Below are 20,245 nucleotides of genomic sequence, written 5' to 3'. Positions count from 1 at the left end.
CTTCATCAGTAAATGTTTTAAGTCCTCTTCACTTTCAGCAAGCAAGGTTGTATCATCTGCATATCGCAGGTTGTTAATGAGTCTTCCCCCAATCCTGATGCCACATTTTTCTTCATAGAACCCAGCTTCTTGGATTTTTTGCTCAGCATACAGGTTAAATAAGTGTGGTGAAAGAATACAACCTTGTCGCACACCTTTTTAAATTTTCAACCATTCAGTGTTCCCATGTTCTGTTCAACAACTGCCTCTTGGTCCAGGTACAGATTCCTCATGGGCACAATCAAGTGTTCTGGAATACTTGTACTTCGCAATGTTGTCCATAGCTTGTCATGATCCACACAATTGAAAGGCTTTGCATAGTCAATAAAGCACAGGGAAACATCTTTCTGATATTCTCTGCTTTCAGTGAAGATCCATCAGACATCACAACTATATAACAGGGTTTAAAATAATTTGCAGAATTATACGTTAAGGATAGGAACGATGTCTTAAACCAATGTGGAACTTTGATATTTCAGCAGGTTCCCTGGAAACATGCAGAACCAAATCTGTCTTTTTTGGTTTGAGAACTTGCCCAAGCAGGTATTGAAAAGCCAATAAAAGGTGGGAAGATGGTGGCGTCAGAATACCGACCCACCTATCCATAATTGCCCACTACTCTATAGTTTTTGGCCTTTCCCATCCTGGGAATTGGTAGAGAAACTCTTCCCCTTCAGCATGGACCTCACAGTCTGCATAGATGAGAGAAGACACATAAACTTTTGTTATTAGATTCAGCTCATGATTAGTCATGTATGGTTGCTTTTATGAATTGTTATTTTTAAAAAGAATTCATCACCAAAGGGCCTGAATTAAGGATAGGCCTGGGCCTCAGTGCTACAAGTGAAGGGGACTCGAAGCTGGGTCAAAGTCCTGGATGATGCAAATGATTTACATACCCAGTTGCTATCATCCAAAAGGTTGGAGATTCAAATCTACCAAAGGTATCTTAGAAGAAAGACTTGGTGATCCTCCTCGGAAAAATCAGCTTTCACAAATCCTATGGAGTCCAGTTCTTCTAGGGCAGACATGAGATTGGCATGAGTTAGAATCTACTCAGTGGGAACTGGTTGGGGCTAAGCCATTGTGCATAAATAAAGCACCTCTCTTCACTCCACCACATATACCTATGACTCTTCCACTGAGACCTCTCTCTGAGAAATTAGATAGGACATTGTCTCTAGAAAGTCAATGTTAAATTTCATATTTTACTTAGCATTGTCTCTAGAAAGTCAATGTTAAATTTCATATTTTACTTAGAACAGCAGAGGTGTGCTACCTTCCATTCCTTTGCACTAGCATGAAATAGTTATCAAGTTCTATTATTGAATTATACAGAGAGAAGAGTCCAAATGATGAACTGGTTTTAATTTTGTGGATAAAGTAGAAGAGGCTGAACTTAGCAGGTGATAACAGTGTGACAGAGGGTTGGCCCCAGAGCTGGACAAGAGACAAAATGTAGCGTGGACACTCATAATTTTCCAAATAGGAAATGTGGGCATTCAACAGTTTGGAAATTTGGGAGGAGGGGGTAAAATTAGCAAAATATTTTTCAAAAACCCAACTTAATACTAATTAGGAATGTAGTGACTTACACTGAAGAATTAAATAATTAAGATAAAAAAATATATGTGGAAATATGTTTTGGAATATGTACTGACCAGAATATAGAAATGGCAATTGCGTGGTTGCTCTATTTCCATTTGTTTGTTTTTTCGGGAGCACAGTGTGGTAGATGGAAGCCTGGGAAAAAAGTCAAGGGCTCTCCACACACTTGCTGTGTGTTCTTGAGCAAGTTGTTTCATTTTTCTGTACTTATAGCCCTCATTTATAAAACAAGTTTCTTCTAGACTAACCAGTCTATGTTTTTCTATTACTTTTGTTTGTTTTACCTGTGCAACCTATTTCAATAGGGAAAGTGGAGAAGAAAAGACAAGAAGGGAGATTAAAAAAAAGAGACAAGTGCTTATCGATTATCAACCATCTTCTATGCACTGTACATTCATTATTTCATTTATTCTTAATACATTTAGAAAATATATAGTAGTGTTGCCATCATTTTACAGATTGAACTCAAAGGTCACAAAATTCATAAGTAGTTAAGTGTTTGCAGCAGATTTGCCTAATGCAATATGTGTCATTTGATGCCTTGACAGCTGCTTCCTTGAGTGTTGATAGTGGATCCAAGCAAAATGAAGTCTTTAACAACTTCAATCTTTTCTCCATTTATCTCAATGTTAATTATTTGCCCAATTGTGAGAAATTGTGTTTTCTTTATATTAAGGTACTATGAAGGCTATTGATGGCGTCAAGTGTGGCGGCGGTAGTGAGGTTGGCCCAGGATCGGACATTGTTTCGTTCTGCTGTGCATGGGGTCGCTATGAGTCGGTTCCGACTCGATGGCACCTGACAACATGAAGACTATGGTGTTTGAATTTTATCAGTAAATATTTTAAGTCCTCTTCACTTTCAGCAAGCAAGGTTGTATCATTTGCATATCACAGGTTGTTAATGAGTCTTCCTACAAACCTGATCCACTGCTTAATATAATGTAGCTTCTTGGATCATTTGCTCAGCATACAGATTGAATAAGTGTGGTGAAAGACTACAACCCTGGCATATATCTTTCCTTATATTAAACCATCCAGTGTCCCCTTGTTCTGATCAAATGACTGCCTTTTGGTCTATGTACTGGTTCCTATTGAGCCAAATTCGTGTTCCAGAATACTCATCCTCTGCAATATTGTCCATAGCTTGTCATGATACACACAGTTGAAAGCCTTCGCATAGTCAATAAAGTATAGGTAAACATCTTTCTGATATTTTCTGCTTTCAGATAAGATCCATCTGATGTCAGGAATAACATCCTTCTTTCCATATTTTCATCTGAATCCAAGCTGAACTCGGGCAGTTTCCTGACAATGTACTGTTGGAGTCATTTTTTAATTATGTTTCACAAGATTTTACTTGCATGCCATATTAATGATAATTGTCCAATGATTTCCACATTCCGTTGAGTCACCTCTCTTTGGAATGGGCACAAATAATAGATTTCTTCCAAACAGTTGGCTAGGTAGCTGTCTTGTAAATTTCTTGGCATAGATGAGTGGATGGCTCCAATGCTGCCTCAGTTTGTTGAAAGATTTCACTCTGTATTCCATCAATTCCTGGAACTTTATTCCTTGCCAAGGCCTTCAGTGCATCTTGGACTTCTTCCTTAGTATCATTGGCTCTTGATCACATGCTATCTCTTGAAATGGTTGAACATTAACCTTTCTTTTTGGTACAGTGGCTCTATGTCGTTCTTCGATCTTCTTTTGATGCTTTCTGCATCATTCAATAATTTGCCGATGCTGCTGTTGTCGTTTAGTGCAGATCATCTCTTACTCCTAGTGACCCTGTATAAGGTTTCTGTTGGTGGATTTAAGCTGTTGACTTTGTAGTTCGAAATCCAGTGCTGATTCTATAGTGCCACACGTAAAGTCCTATTTTGCCCATATAATCTTTTGTATCTCAAGTCAAAGCTTGAATTTTTCTTCGGTTCTTTCAGCTTAAGAAATGCTGAGAGTGGGTTGTGGTTTTCTAAATCCAGGCCTTTGCACATTTCATTGTAATACTTGACTTTGTCTTCTCAAGCTGCCCTTTGAAATTTCTATTTAGCTCTTTGGTGTTCTCATTTCTTCCATTTGCTTTTAGCATCTCTATGTTAAGAAGCAAGTTTCAGAGTCTTTAGGGATTCTCAAATCTTTGTCTTTTCCTTTCTTTTTTTTGGCACTTCACTTGCCATTTCATTTTACTTTAATATAAAATTATGTCGCTTTTAAAATTTGGTACTATTGTAGCAATCGTTAAAAATAAAATTGTGAAAACAAGTACTTTTATAAAATAAAATTTATATTCCAACTTGAGAGTACAAAAATTTACATTTGAATATCATTTTTAAGTACAGTTGAGTCAGTTCTAACTCTTAAGGACCCTCTATAGGGTTTCCGAGGAATAGCTGGTGATTTGAACCGCCAACCTTACAATTCAAACTGACCTTGTGATCCAGTGATTATTCTACAAAGCCACACTAGGACTCTGTTAGTAAGTAAAAAATTGATCTGGAATATATAATTGTGTTCAGATCTCAGATAGTCAGAAGAGAATACTTACAAGACAGTCAAAATTTATTTCACTCATTTGTCATATGTTTGCTTATTTCCATGAGTGTTTCTTCATCTTAACATAATACTTAAAAATGTACACACTCAATTTATGTTTTTTGGCACTGTGCTTTACATTTTACTGGACTACTGCTGATAACTGATGGGCCCAGAGCGCTAGCAAAGAGCATGGTACAAAAACGAGGGCAGGCTCAGTCTGAAGGCATGTTTCGGCTGACTTTAGGCAGGACCAGGTAAGTCATGAATCCTGTGATTATAGTGTGGTGGAACACTGTGTGGTAGCTGAGAAAGAACTGAATGTGAGGTGGTTGTTACTGTCATTGTAAGTGTCCTCAAGTCAGTTCCAGCTCATAGAGACTCATACTGATTCCAAGGAGTGGCTGGTGGGTTTGAATCGCCGACCTTGTGGTTAGCAGTTCAGTGCTTCTTCTATAGCACCCCACCAGGATGCCGAGTGTGAGGCTAGATCCTATTAATCCAAAATGCAAAGAAAAAATATAATTGTTATTGCATACAAAATTTATAAAGTAATATAAATCTCATTTACTTCCCTGCCAATTTGCGTCAACTGTTAATGCTTCCTTTTCCTTGTATCTTGTCAGCTTGATGTCTATGAGTCTTTGCTTTTGACCTCTAGTGTCCCTGTTTTGTTGATACCATAAGCATATGCTTACCTTGCTTATTGGGTAATCTGTCACTAGTTTAGAGATAGCAATGGAGACAGACCAATTAGGAAAATAGGCAAGCAGCAAAGACAGATATTTATTTCCCTATTTCTCCCTGTAATATGTCTCTAAAATTAAAATGATAACAGCTCTTCTAGGAAAGCAAACTTTCCTGTGATGAGATTTTAGATCCATCAAATTAATCATGTGCAGATGGCTTACTTACACTGCTCTTACTTCATCCACTGAATTCCCCCATGTCTTGATTCCCTATGTTTGAGTAGATTAGCCCCCTTCTTGGTCAGAGAATTTCTACTAGGGCTGTAGAGTTTCTGCTGGAAGTGGCAGTGGTGAGTTAGCACTTGGCATCGGTCCCTCTGAGCCAATAATGAGCCAAATTCCCTAGTAGGTTAGGCAACAGGTGTTGGAGGTGGAGTCTTTTAAATAAGCAGTAAATCTGACCACAAACTCTCAAGGCACTTGGTTTCTGAACAAGGAGGTTAATATCAACGTGTTTCTTCAGTCCCAATTTGAGTTGTTATATTTTAATTATCTCTCAATTATCCCTATAGATTCAATGGGATATGCCTTCATCCATTTCCTGTGTTTAACTGGAAAGCGTGTGCTGCTCAGCCTTGCACTAAGGAAAAAAAATGCATTGGTTCTCTGAAAATGTTGCCTATCCTCTTCTCCATGAGAACCCACAATTACCTTGATCTTTTCACTTGACATCTCTTGCTTGACTCCTAAATAGTGTCCTTAAAAAAAGGCAAATGTCAGCTTTTGGTCTCCTTAAAATTTCTGTGTTTGCCTTTAGATTGTAAAGAGAGGCGAAAGGAGACTCTGAGGTAAAATGCAAAGGGCAAAGTGTTGCATTGCTTGGCCAACTATGTCCCCTGCTATGATAAGACTTGAGATGAAAGGATGTTACAGCCAGCATCTCTTAACAAAAGACAATACCTTCAGGATGGAAAGTGAGGTGCGGGTACATTTCTGCTCTCCCAGTCTACCCTCAGTGCTTGCATCCTGTCTTTCTGTCCCTCTCTTCATGTCATCCTTGAAATATAGTATATATGGAAAGGGAGAATACCTCCACTATCCATTTATAGGGGTGCGCTGAGGTAAAGATAGGTACTGGGCTAAGGAATGGGGTGTGGGAAGTTGAGTGGTTGAGTGTTAATATATAACAGGAAGGGAGAAGAATGAAGAGGGAGAAGGAAAGGTGCCAAGGAGAAGTTTCACCCAGGTCATCCATTTCCTTTAAAACTAGATGTGCTCTGGTAAACAAACCTTTGGGAAGTATGTCAGCTTAGAAACTCTTAGGATGTTCTCGTTTTAAAAGAATGAGCCTCTAAACTGAGCCTCTTGCTTGAAGATCATGTACTGATGTTTCTATGGAGCAGAGTATCTCAACCTCAACACTACTGGTATTTTGGGCTGCGCTGCTCTTGGTTGTGGGGTGCACGCGGATGTCTGTCAAGAGCAGTGTGGGATGTTTGCCAGTACCCTAACTTCTCCTCATTAGATACTAGTAGCACCTCTTCCCATTATTACAACCCAAAGTGTCTCTTGTTGTTAAGTGCCATTGAGTTGGTTATGACTCCTAGCGATCCTGAGTAGGGTTTCCAAGCAGCTGGTGGGTTTGAACCACAGGCCTTGCAGTTAGCAGTCTAGTGCTTATCCTACAGAACCACACTAGAACTCCACACATGTTTCACTAGACATTGTCAAATATCCCTTGGGGATAAAATCACTGAAAACTGAGAACCACTAACATAGACCTTTGCCTTCTATCTAGACTTTGTGGATGGACTTTTATTCTGTAAGAGTTTGCTAAAAGCAAAGTTACTTATCATTTAAACAGAGAGGGCTTTAATTACTTTGAAACAAAAACCCTATTAACTCTAGCATTGTGATCACCTGATGGACTCCTAGGGCTTCCCAGAGCAGCGTCTCTTGTTGCATACAGATACACCATTGTGAACGCAAGGCGGGGGCCCCCGCAGATGATCTAATACAAGAACCTAGAGTCCTGGGCCTCGGCCCAGAGATATGGTGACCAACCATTCCACTTTACCCTGGACCTTCCTGGTGTTAGCACTAAAACCCATATGTTAAGGGATGAGATAGGGAGTGTCTTTGTTAGACTTGTATTCAAAATGGCTTTGGTCTTTGCTAGGTGATTATGTTGAATTTGAGATACAGGTGTTTCCTGCTTGCCAGCAAATGAGTAGGGGGATGGTGCCAGCTTCTTGCTGGATTTTAGAAAGCAAGAAGTCAACATCCAGGACTTCCTGCCATAATTGTACACCACATGTTGCTACTGTCCTTTGGGGAAGCAGGGAGACACTAAAAGGTGAGACTGGGTGAGCTTCCAAATAAGAGGGTGGGTATACATGAGGCTAGAGAGCAAGAGCAGAGCAGACATGTTCTTGATCTCTTTGCTGAGACAAAGCCTAGCATCTGCTTATGGACGGTTTCCATGGGTACAAAGGCCTGTGGGGAGTGCCAGTGGCTGGAAGAGTGGTAAATGCTCACTGTGTGTGTGTCAAACATTGGAAGGTGTGCTTTGCTAAGTGCCACAGGTGAGGATGCAAATCTTTGATCTCCTTAGTCTTGTTGAAGGTACAAGGTTGTGGAGGCCCCTTGGGGCTTGTGAGAGGCTTTATTTAAATCTGGACACTTGCTCTGTTTTGCTATCTGCTGTTGATGACCGGGAACATTGTCTCTAGATCTAGGGAGAAGATCCAGTGGCACTGAGATCATATTTTCTGCTTTTCCTAACTTATTTGCAGGTTTTTGCTTATGTCTTGAAATGTGTGCTTTTTCAGACTCTAAGTTTTCAAAAAAGAAATTTTTTTTTTTTCCTAGAAGGAGAACTGAATTGATTTTTTTTTGGGTTGTTTTCTTATGTAAATGGAGATATGTCTGTACTTGGTTAGTCTCATGTCTACCAAGATGTCATTCCTTATAGGAGAGCCTGGGATTTTCAAGAATAGTAACATGGTAATTTGTCTTTCAAACAGTGTTTTACTTATAGTAGCAATAACAGGAAATGTGTACTATTTTTCAGTGTTATAATCTGATTCACCCTTTGATATAAACAGTTTTATCTCATTTCATTGTTTATATCACATTCCTATTCCTCTGGAAAGAATAATATATTTCCCCCTGAAAAGTAATATATTCTTGTCTAAGAATGGCTTAAATAAGTAACAGATGGTCTCTCTCTCTTTTTTTTTTACCCTCGACCCCCCACTTATTCTCAGCATTTGATAAGATATTAAAATCAGTATTTTTTTTTAACACTACATATGCCTAAACTTATATAGACTTGTTATCAACTTGGTAACTCTTTTATTTGGTGGTACTTGGATAGTTTTAACACAGACAATTTGATAAATGTATTTGCGATTATCAAATGGGATGTGTGTGAGCAAATCTCTTTTCTAGTTCATAGTCATGAGAGAGAGACACTAGACCATTCCGTGTGGCCAACATCATGTTGGCCATAAAATGGGGGATTCTCACATAAAACGGGGGATTCTCGCATAAAACGGGGGATTCTCGCATAAAACGGGGGATTCTCACATAAAACGGGGGATTGTCGCATAAAACGGGGGATTCTCAAATAAAACGGGGGATTCTCAAGTGCAACTCACTTATTTATAACTTGATTCTAAATGTTAAAACTTGTCCTGGGACCAGGCCTTAATCTTTCCTGTCAAAGTTTCATTTCTTCATTTGGTCAAAGAGAAGATTTTCCTAAGTCTGGAGATTTTTGTTACATCTATAGCTGTCAGTAGCTGGTGAGCTCATGTTAATCATGTGATCACCTCATGTCTGCTTTTCTATCTAGAGAGTGGGTCTACTACACACACCTTATCTACCTCAGTGGTTATTATGAATGTAAAAATGAGGATGTAGTTAAGAAAATGATTTGGTGCTGTAGGATAAGCACTTGACTGATAACCAAATGGTCGGTGGTTCAAACCCACTAGTCACTTCTTGGAAACCCTATATGGGGTCACTATAAATCAGAAACAACTTGACAGTACTTAAAATAAAAACCAAACTTTTGGACTCCTGGTGTGGTGCTGTGATTCAGCACTGGACTGTGAACCACAAAGTCGGCAGTTCAAACCCATCAGCTGCTCTTGGAAATCCTATATAGGGTTGCTATGAGTCGGAACTAACTCAGCAGTACTTCACAGCAACAGTAACAAAGTGTCAATTTAAGGTGTCATTATTTTAGCATTAAAAGCAAGCTATTAACTGTGGTCGTACTGTGATAAGTCGGTTAACCCTGCTGTCCAAGGATATTCTCACCATGGATATTTTTCTATGTAAGTGGAGCATCAAGGAAAGACAAACAAATATGTATAAGATCACTACTGCAAACTTCTAGATTGTCACCCTGGAGTAGAGATTGTGGCTAATTCATTCCTGCACACTCATTTGCACCTGCTGTTGTTGTTAAGTGTGTCAAATTGGTTCCGACCCATAGCCACCCTGTATAGAGTTTCCAAGGAGCAACTGGTGAGCTTGAACCTTATGGATCGAACCGACTTTGCAGTGTGGCGCATTAACCAGCACCGCTATACCAGAACTCCATTCGTTTGCACCTAGTCACCATTTAAATGTGTATGGAACGAGAGCGTAAATATTGTCTTAATCACCTTGAGAAAAAAGAAACAATGTAAGTTTTTTTTAAAAAAGTCTTCGAATTTTGAAGTTGATAGAATTTTGTGCTATCCATTTCTATCATCATTAGTCCTGGTGTGGTGTCGTAGAATAAGCATTGGACCAAAAGGTCATTTCACCCAAAAGGTTGATGGCTGAAACGCTCCAGTCACCTCTTGGAAATCCCATACAGGGTCACTATAAGTAGGAACTGACTCGATGGCACTTAACAACAGCAACATCATAGTTAGAATTCTCTTTCCTACTGAATAGCACATTGAGAACCCGAGCCTGCCCTAAATTCACATCTTCTCTGTGTCTGTTTGTCTTTGTGATCTTCAGTTAGCATTTTTCTGTGTCATTACAAAGATGATGCATGATTATTACAAAAAAGTGAAAAAGTATGGGTAAAGTAATTATCCATTGTCTGAAATATTATAGGGACAGGTCTCCAACATATATTGTATAAAAGAGCAATCACATAATAATGTTTATATATTATACTGCAGTACTATAATTTATTTAATGTCTCTTCTAACTCATTAGTCTTTGTAACTCCCACCAAACAACTCTTTCCCTGATGGGTCCGGGTAACAGAAGGTAGGAGAAAATGCTGATAGGATGACAGCATTCAGTTATGAATGATTGTTAACAAGGTTAATTGTGATGGCAAAACCTTGGAACATGGGTTTAAAACAAACCATCTCAGAAGCAGAAGGGGTAATCCACTAGCAGTGAAGAAGAGGAGCTAGCAGAGGGGTGCATCTTTTGGACTTCAAGATCCCTGTGCATCGGAACCTTCTTAACCCAGGGACGGAATACTGTAGCAGAAGATCAGCATCAGCAGCACAATCGAGAGCTATCGCCCGAGGCCGAGTTGTGGGCTTCTAGCACGTGGAGCAAATAAAGCTGAGTGACTTTGGCATGAAGCTTGCTTGCAGAGTGGGGTCCCTCTAGCCACTTAATTGGGGAAGCCAAGCTTGCTGATCCACGGAGCTGCTGTCTAGTGTCTTTAGACTGAGACTTATGGTGGAGTCATGTGTCGTGTGAGCACCAATCATCAGCCAGACAAGAGCTTTGTAAATTTGCCAAAGCAGAGGCCAGACCAAGGGGCTAAGGACCAGAGAGGCCTGTCTGGGCACCGCAGAGAAGAGGCTGCCCTGACTGAATGAGCTGTGCCTTGAGCATTTGTAATTCTTAATTATAAACTGTAAACTTCCCTAAGAAACACCAGAACTGAATTCTGTGTGGCCGTAGCAATGAATTATTGAACCCAGCTGAGTAGAGAGTGCTGTGAAGGGATGTTTAGTATCTTTTTTTTTTTGGCTAGATGAAGATACTAATTACTTAGGGGAGTCCTGGTGTGGTGCTGTGGGATAATGCGCTGGACTGCAAGGTCGGTTTAAACAACAAAGTCAGTGGTTTTAATCCACCAGCTGCTCCTCAGAAACCCTATACAGGGTTGCTATGAGTCAGAACTGACTTGACAGCACTTAACAACAACAACAACAAAAATAACTTAGGGAGTGTGGTGTTTCCATATAGCAAGCACTGGACTGTGAACCACAAGGTCTGTGGTTCAAGCCCACTGGTTGCTCTTTGGGAGAAAGATGAGGTTTTCTGCTCCTGAGAAGATGGAAAGCCTTGGAAACTTTGAGCTGGAACCTACTCAAAGGCACTTAACAACAGCAATTAAGAAAAAATACGAGTGTGTATATGAATGAATTAAATGCACAAGAATATGTTTATAGCGAGAAAGAGGATGGGAGAAAATCCGGGCTGAGAGGAATCCCCATAGGCTGGAATGTTTGGGAGCAGTTGTATGAATGAGTGCAAACTGCGTCTTGAAAGTGCAGCATTGTTGTGAAGGGACAGGTAGCAGCTTCCCAGTGAGGAGCAACATGGGAATAAAGGGCGTGGCGCAAGCTATTAGTGTGTTTAAGGGACTCTGAAAAGTCAAGCCTTTCATTACAGCGTGATTGTAAAGGTAGCCTTGGGAAATCAAACAGGGATTTGACTACCAAATTCAGGCAGAGGGAGCCAACAACAACAAGGACAACAGGTGAGTGTAATGAAAACATTTTTGGCGCCAGATAAGAAAGGATCTGAAATCATAAGCTGCAAAGATTTAAGCTCAAATGACCATTTAAAATGATAGCGTTACTGACAGAAATAGGGAAGCCTGGATCTGTATTGTATAGAAAAACTTAATTATACACTTTTTTTTTTTTTTTTTACTGGAAAAGATCTAAATGTCAGGAGTTCGTATGTGGTTTCAATTGTCAAGCTTTTAGACTCTTGATTCTTGGACGTGTGATATGAAGTGCTGTAATGTGGTATGTTGCTGCAAATTAGGTTTATTGATTTGGTATTGTCAAGAAATATAACACTTCAAAAACAGGCAGACGAGAGACAAAGATACCATACTGGTAGGTGTGAGAGCAACAGCATGACTTTGTAGCACTAAAATACTCCTCTAGCTAACAGCAGAAATACTACTATAAATGATATTGCAAACAACATTGTATTTTCCCATGCCCACTGAATAGAAAATACATGTCTCCCTTTACCCCTTCCCCACAGTGTATATGGCACTCTGGTTGCGTAGTGGTTACAAGTTAGGCTGCTAATCTCAAGGTCAGCAGTTCAGAACTACCAACTGTTCCGTGGGAGAGAGATGAAGCTTTCTGCTCCTGTAAAGATTTACAGCCTTGGAAACCCTGTACAGGGTCGTTATGAGTCAGAACCAACTCCATGGCACACCACCTCCACCCTGTATGAGGCAGAGAGTGGTTTTTGAAGGAATCTTGGTGGTGCAGTGGTTAAATGCTTGGTTGCTGACTGCAAGGTTGGTAGTTAGAACCCAGCGGTCTTTCACCAGGAGAAAGGTATGGCAGTTTGCTCTGTAAGGCAACTGCCTTGGAACCCCTCTGGGGTCATTCTGTTCTGTCCTGTGGGGCTGCTGTGTATCAGAATTGACAGCACACAATTGTGGTCCGTAATGGCTTATGGGAAAGAACCAATGACTTTCTCCATTCTTTTTTCAAAGGAGCCTCATAGGCATACAATAAGATCTTGATTTATTTTTGACTCAGAGAAAAGGAGTATGGTCACTAGAGGCTATGATTTAAAGGGTAAGGATAAAGGAGTAGGACCAGAGAGAATGTGTCAGAAGTGACCAAAAAGAGATCTGGGAATGAATTTATTGGCTTCCTGGAGTGCTCTCTATCTAACTGCTTACCACCCAATATTAGTTTTCACACAAACACAACTGTCTTTGGATGGCAGGAAATACAATCAAGTGCAAGTTGTGTTTATCATTGTATTTATGTTGTAGTGAAGTCTTGTATTTGTCTATCATTTATTTAGCTGGGACTGTGCTACAAAATTTTTAATTGATTCAGTTAATGAGCTGAAATTGATTCCATGGCAGACAACAACAGTAGCGTAAAAAAACATATAAATTTGACATTTTAAACTACCAACTATAGCTTTAAAATATTTTAGTAAATCCACAGGCCCGAGTACTCGTAGTTAGGATCAAAATATAAACATTTTTTATAATAGGAACTAATGTCTTCATTAAAATGAAAGAACCTTGTCTGGACACAGTCACTAACCCTTTAAGAATAATGTTTTAAAATTATTATGAGTACATCAATTTCCCATCTCGTGGTATAGAGAAATTCTTGCATCGTGAGTATATGTAGGCAAGGAATATGTGTTACTTTTTTCATGTGAAATTTGCCTGCTTTACTGGTATTTGGTTTGTTTAATCAGTTGCAAAAAAGTGTGTGCTTTTGTTATGAGTTATTTTATTTCAGTTTTTTTTAATTGAAATTTTACATGAAACAAGCCATAGTTGATAACCTTAAGACGACACTGGGCATTTGGATAAGGAACAAAAGTTACTTTGAGCCTTGAGCTCTCTCTCAACGGTCCTGTGGCATGTTAGCTGGGTTCCCTTGTGTCTGTGCTAGAGGATTGGCAAATCTTCAGCCTGTCTTAGAGGGCTCCTCTCCCCAGAGCTATTTCCTTTCAAAGCCCATTCTTAGCAGAGCTTCTGTTAACCCGAATTATCCTCCTAAAAACCAATACTTTCCCTTTGCAGTGTTTTTCATCCATAGTGAGTTGAATTTCAGTTGGTGGCTTGAGGAAATACCAAAGTTTTTCTCTTTTGCTGACACTGTAGTGAACACAAACTAATGGACTGGTGGGTTTTATGCACAAAGAGAGCTGTGTGGGTGCATTGCTTGTGTGTGTGGATGCTCTCCAGTGCATGTAATGTTTGTGGAGAGTTGGAGGGAGTTGCACTCATAACTTGTGGCTTTCAGGAGACCACAGACTATATGGTTTGGAAGACAATGGGAAAGGGGTTTCTTTACACACACACACACCCTTCTGTGAGTCATTGTATCCTTTCGTTCTTAAGAAAAAGACCTCAGACTCAAAGCATCAGTCAGGAGATAAACAAAGATACTTATTATATCCTCACTTGGTCAACACTGACCAGTCCATTTGCTTTACTGGTCAAGAAAGAACATTCACAGTCTTCATCAATATGGATGTCTTAGAATGTAGACAACTGACTCATAAAGGAAAGATGTTTCTTAAATAAAAACATCTGAAATGTGACAAGCACCAACAGCTGTAGAAAGTGGAGAGTATCTTTTTTTTACTCTTGTTTCAATTGTATTTACCATTTGCTCAACTCTTTGAAAGACATTCTGATAATTTTCTCCGTAAGCATTTCATTCTGCTGGATTATCTACTTCTGGAACAACATTTATTCTAAGAGGATTAATATACATTTGCTTTAATTTCATATCAGACCATATAAAGGTATACAAGATTAATATATAAACTCTAAATAGGTATTTTAAAGAGGAACTCTCAAATTAATCCAATTAATCCAAAGATCCATCCAAATTTTAAGACTAATGGAATATGTTTGGGATTCATAGTAATTTATCAGTAGGTAGGACCACCATTACTTCACTAATACAGCTTTAGCTCTAAGTTACATATTAAATGTGCTCAAACTAATTAGGAATACTTCCTTTTTTCTTTATTCGTGTTTCTACATTGTTAATTACCAATTTTTCATCTTGAGAATTAAAATAATGCGTTCTTATCTTTAAATAAACCATTTCTAATACGTATTATCTTAAGCAACTTTAATTTCTTTGCTCTTAGCACTCTTTTCCAAACAAACACATGGAAGTTCCCTGCTTCCCTAAGTGCTGAGAAGTGACTATGTAATCCCACGGAATGTTCTCTTTGGCCATTACAGACCTACCATCTTACTGTTAATCTTTCCTAAGAAAAACAAGTCTTTCCTCCTGAAAGCTTAGGGCTTTAAAAATCACAGCCACAAGATGTTTTTGTGTGGCAAATGCTCATCATAATGTTTCCTCCCTGAATCCTGCTGGATCTCTTCTTGCAGAACAGGAGAAGGGGGAGAAGTTGGTACTGCAGTCCACCCATCTAGGACTTAATTATTTGTTCTAAATTAATACTTCCTGGGAAGATTTTGCTAACTCTCTATGAGGTGATCTAGTTACTGTGGGTAGTCTTAAAAAAGCAAACCTCCCATGGGGAATACACTCCCACTAGGCAGATGCAGGAAGAAAAAGCTAAACTCTGTTTAAAATCTGGGCCCTTTGACCCGTGAACTCTTAAGTTCTTTTCCTGTAGGGCTCTCTAAAAGTCATAATGACCGAGATGTGACTCCCATTGCAATACATGAGCACAAGCAGATGCAGGTTAATTTTCAGGAAGTTGGACCGCGATTATGCTATTACCAAGAAACCAAAATAAATTCTACTATGTACATAAAAGAAGTCTTGTATGATGGTGGTCAGTGATTCAACTATTCCTGTACAAGTTAATCTGTTTTCTTTTTGGAAATACAAGGGCCTTAGTAAGAATCTTCTTATGAATAAGAAAGTTCTTTGAAAAACAGGAGCAAGGATAAAACACATATGTATGTGTATATTATCATATATATATATAAATATAAACACATATGTATAAACACATATGAGAGGCTTCTCAAAAATTTCATAGAAAACTGGAATTAAATAATGCAACTTTCCATGAAATGGTTAACATCTCCTCACATGTGTGTGTGTGTGTGTGTATATAAGCACGTATGCATATAGACACACATGCATACACCATATAGCCATGTGTAGGCTGTTTTGCTTTTTTTTTAAACCACTATTCTTTACCTGGCACTGCTTCAGAGGTGGTGGAATCCTATACCAAGTGATTAAATGGTCTCTGACTGGTGAATAATCTATTTACTGGGCTTTTAAGGGCAGAGGTGAAGATCATATGTGAGATAGTATGCAAGTAGTACAAGTATGCATTCCCTTGAGAGCAAGTTTTTGTTTACTTGGTCCATTGATACTGTAGTCTAATGGTTCCCCCAACTTAAATGTTGAAATATCTACTCTCAGATCTACTCAGGAGGCCTTAAACTGAGTCTGGGTTCAGTCTCGGCCTCCCTGGGAGGAGCTGGAAGTAACACTCAAACCAGTACTCAGAAAAAAAACCCCATTTTTTAAAAAATTAAGCTAACCAACTTGGTTTACTTATTTTGTGCTTCAGGCCCTAGAGACCTTTAGACCTCTATCAGGAGAGATGGAGGTTTTCTAGACAGGATCATCCTAAGATGCCACGATTAAAATCAGCATTAACATCATCATTCTTGGAAAATATAAGTGATTGCAAAAGACCTTTTAAACAAGACAGCAAAACAAGAAGCAATAAAAATTGATCAGTTTAATCCAGTGGTAAATTTAATTTCCATATAACAGCCCCCTCCACACACACACACACAAATCACCCCACAATGTTGTACGTTTGCAATTACTGAGCATTTTCATCAAAGTTTCTATAGAAGAATCCTGACAAAGAGGGGAAAATGAAGAATAGAGTTTCAAATTTTCATGTAATGTAAATGTTCTGGAGCCGTGGAGACTGGATGAATCCCTGAAACTATCACTTGGGGATCATCTTAAATCAAAAATATCCCCTGAAATTTTCTTTAATAGTTTAGTGTAACTCATAAAAATGTGGAGTTCTGGTGTGGCATTATGGATTCATGCACTGGACTGCAAGGTTGGTTTGCACCACAAGGTTGACTGTTCAAGCTCACCAGCTGCTCCTCAGAAACCCTTATAGGGTCGCTGTGAGTCAGTACCAACTCAACAGCACTTAACAATAAAGAACGTCTGCTTTGAAGATTGTGCTCTTTCAAGATCTATCTATATAGGATCAAATTGACAACAGCCACTCAAAAGACTAGGCAGCTACCTTAGAGGGCAATAGTTTATCTTAACCGAAAAGTAACAACTCAGAGAAAGAGTATGAGTAAAGTTGCAGAACTCAGAGTGCTATCAATATCACGGAATTGTACATGTAGAAATGTTTGACTTGGTATCTGTGTTGCAGTGAAACACAGTGGTTGAATAGTTATTATTTAGATATGTTTAGAGGTTTTAAAAGTCTGTTAAAAAAGTAGCAACAATTCTCCAGTAGGAAAATAGACAAATGATTCACTACCACCAGTTGCTGTTGCATCTGTTTCAATTCATAGTGATCCCATGTGTATCAGAGTAGAACTGTACTCTATAGCATTTTCAATGAAGGATTTTTTTAGAAAGAGATCGTTAAGCTTTCTGATATTCCTCTGGGTAGACTCAAACTATCAGCCTTTTGGTTAGCAGTTGATTGTACTAAACCATTTGCATCACCCAGGGACTCCTGACAAATGATACCAGCAGGCATTTTACAGGAAAAGAGATAAAACTATAAAATAGAGGAAGATGCTGAACCTCATGAAATCTAAATTAATAATAAAAAAAAATATGAGTTGGAAAGGAAAATGTTACCATGTAAGATTGAAATCCCGCTAATAGGGATTTCAGGAAACAGACACTTTCATATACTCTTGGTGGTGGTGGTTGTATGCTGTAGAGTTGGCTCTGAATCATATCTACCGTTTATAGGGTTTCCTGGGCTACACATCTCTACAGGAGCAGACATCTCCCACAAAGTGGCTGGGAGATTCAAAGTGCTGACTTTGCAGTCAGCAGCTCTGCTCATAACCCACTATGCTACCTGAGATCCTTATACTATTGATAAGTGTCGTTAAGTGCAGCTGTTGTGTCAGTTCTGACTCATAGAGGCCATGTATAGGGGTTCTGAGGACCAGTTGGTGAGCTTGAACTGCCAACCTTGAGGTTCAACCCAACCTTATAGTCTAGTGCATTAACCCGCAGTGCCACACCAGAACTCCTATACGGATAGATCTGTAAAATAGTACAAACTTTTGGGGAGCAACTTAACAGTATAATTTCAAGTGTTCTTAACTCTATTTCAATTCTAGTAGTCATCCATAGAAAAACTTGCACAACTACATAAACAAGAGTATGTAGGTTGCAGCAATTGTTTGAAATGATGAGAAATTAGAAGCAGTTCAAATGATCGATTATGACATAATTACAGGAATACTATATAGTCATTTAAGAGTCCCTGGATAGTGCAAAGAAAGGGTTAAGAACTCAACTAACAATTGAACGGTTGGCAGTTGGAACCCCACCCAGAGGTGTCTTAGGAGATGGACTTGGTGATCTGATTCCAAAGGGTCACATAGCCTGGGAAACCCAAAGGAGCTGTTCTACTCTGGGCTTGTGGAGTTACCATCAGCTGGAATCTGTTCAACACTAACAAACAATATAATCATTCACAAAAGAAGACATGAAAAGACTTTAAGAAAAATATGGGGTGCAGACAACTTCTGGAGAATTAATAGATTAAGATCCTGTTTTTCTTTCAGAATATAGTTTTATATATTACACATACTGAATAGTTTTGGAGACAATATCAGAGTTGTTTTATTGCCTACTTATGTTGAGCATAAGAGGTAAGAGTGGAGGAAGAATTAAAGGAGACTTTCACTGACAGAATAACTCATATTTTTGCACATAGAAATATTTTACACAGGAAAAAAAATGATAAAAAATGAAAAGACAAGTTGGACATTTATGGACAAATTTTCATTATACAAGTATGTAGGCATGTTATTTATTTTGCATAATAATTGTCTATAGTAATCGTCATGCATTTCTTTGAGTTTGGTTAACTGTTGTTGTGTGCCACATGTGTTGTGTATGACTCACACTGACCTAATGTTGATTTTCCGAGAGCAGTTGGTGAGTTTGAACTTCTGACTTTGTGGTTATCCGTACAATGCTTATCCTATAGCATCACACCAGGGCTCAGCCTATAAAAATAGTTGTCCCAATCCATCGGCCAAAAGGAAAGACGGTCAAGGGGAAGAAGGTGGTGCCGGCACGTGTTGTCCTCAAGAAGTTGGAGCCCCAGAAGGTGGTGAATCCTGTTTGAGAAAGTGCCCCAAAACTTTGGCATCGGACAAGGCATCTAGCCCAAAAGGGACCTTACCTGCTTTGTCAAATGGCCCTGCTACAGCGGGAGGGTGTGGGGAAACAGAAGCAGCGGGCAATCCTCTACAAGCAGCTGAATGTGCCCCCTGCCATTAACCAATTCACCCAGACCTTGGGCTGCCAGACTGCCTCTCAGCTGCTAAAGCTGGTCCACAAGGTACAGGCCAGAGATGAAGCAGGAAAAGAAACTGAGGCTGCTGGCCTGAGCTGAAAAAGCAGGCTGCTTGCATAGGGCACCTCACACCATGAGGCACTCCGTGCCCGTTCTGGGAGCTGCGGTCAATGATGTCACCACCCTGGTGGAGTGCAAGAAAGCCCAGCTGGTGGTGACTGCACACGATGTGGACCCCATCGAACTGGTTGTCTTTCTGCTGGCCTTGTATTTAAAATGGGGTTCCCTACTGCATCATCCATGGGAAGGCCCAGCTCTGGATGGCTGGTGTACAGGAAGACCTGCCCCACTGTGACCTCGATGCAGGTGAACTCGGGAAGACAAGGGAGCTCTAGCTAAGCTGGTGGAAGCCTTCAGGAGCATTTACAATGACGATCTAAGATGAGAACTTTCATCACTGGGTAGACACTGACCTGGGCTTCATATTGGTGGGTCACATAGCCAAGCTGGAAAAGGCAAAGGCCAAAGATCCAGCCATCAAATTGTGCTAATGTATGTGGCTGTTTTTTCTGTACATACAAATAAATTCCTTCTTTAGGTTAAAGACAAAAGAATAGCTATCTTTTTTCTTTCAGTTTTTGAAGAGGAGTCTAATTCTCATGCCAATGATTTTCTCTGCCGATCTGTTCATTATTCTCATAATGGTATAATAAGACTATACAAAATCAAATGTGGTCTAGGTTAATACTTGTTTGGCAACATAATAATCTTCCTCCCTCTCTCTCCATAAAGCTTATACATAAATATATAATCATGTTATCTGAAAATAGGGACAGTTACATTGATTTATTTTCAACCTAGAAGCCTATTTTTGTTTTTCTTACCTTCTTGAGTAGTCTAGGGCTTCCAGTATCCAGTATGATATTCAATAGCAGTGGTGACTTGTCCACTGCTGATTTGTCCCAGATTGTATTCAGTTTCTAGGGTTCTCATAGTGAAATCATAAACTGGGTGCCTTAAAATAGCAGAAATGGGTTCTTCTACAAGTCTGAAGGCTAGAAACCCTATCAAAGTGTTTGCAGTGTTGGTTCCTCCAGAGACTCT

The 20,245-nt window shown here is 39.4% G+C and overlaps 1 pseudogene; it reads left to right on the top strand.

The window, feature by feature from the left end:
- Positions 1-4,373: 4,373 nt before the first annotated feature.
- On the top strand, positions 4,374-19,692 carry LOC102826085 (annotated as a pseudogene).
- The last annotated feature ends 553 nt before the right edge of the window (positions 19,693-20,245 follow it).

The sequence above is a fragment of the Chrysochloris asiatica genome, unplaced genomic scaffold (genome assembly GCF_000296735.1).
Source record: "Chrysochloris asiatica unplaced genomic scaffold, ChrAsi1.0 scaffold00029, whole genome shotgun sequence".
In the NCBI taxonomy this organism is placed as follows: domain Eukaryota; kingdom Metazoa; phylum Chordata; class Mammalia; order Afrosoricida; family Chrysochloridae; genus Chrysochloris; species Chrysochloris asiatica.
This window is presented reverse-complemented; position numbering and strand designations above follow the sequence as displayed.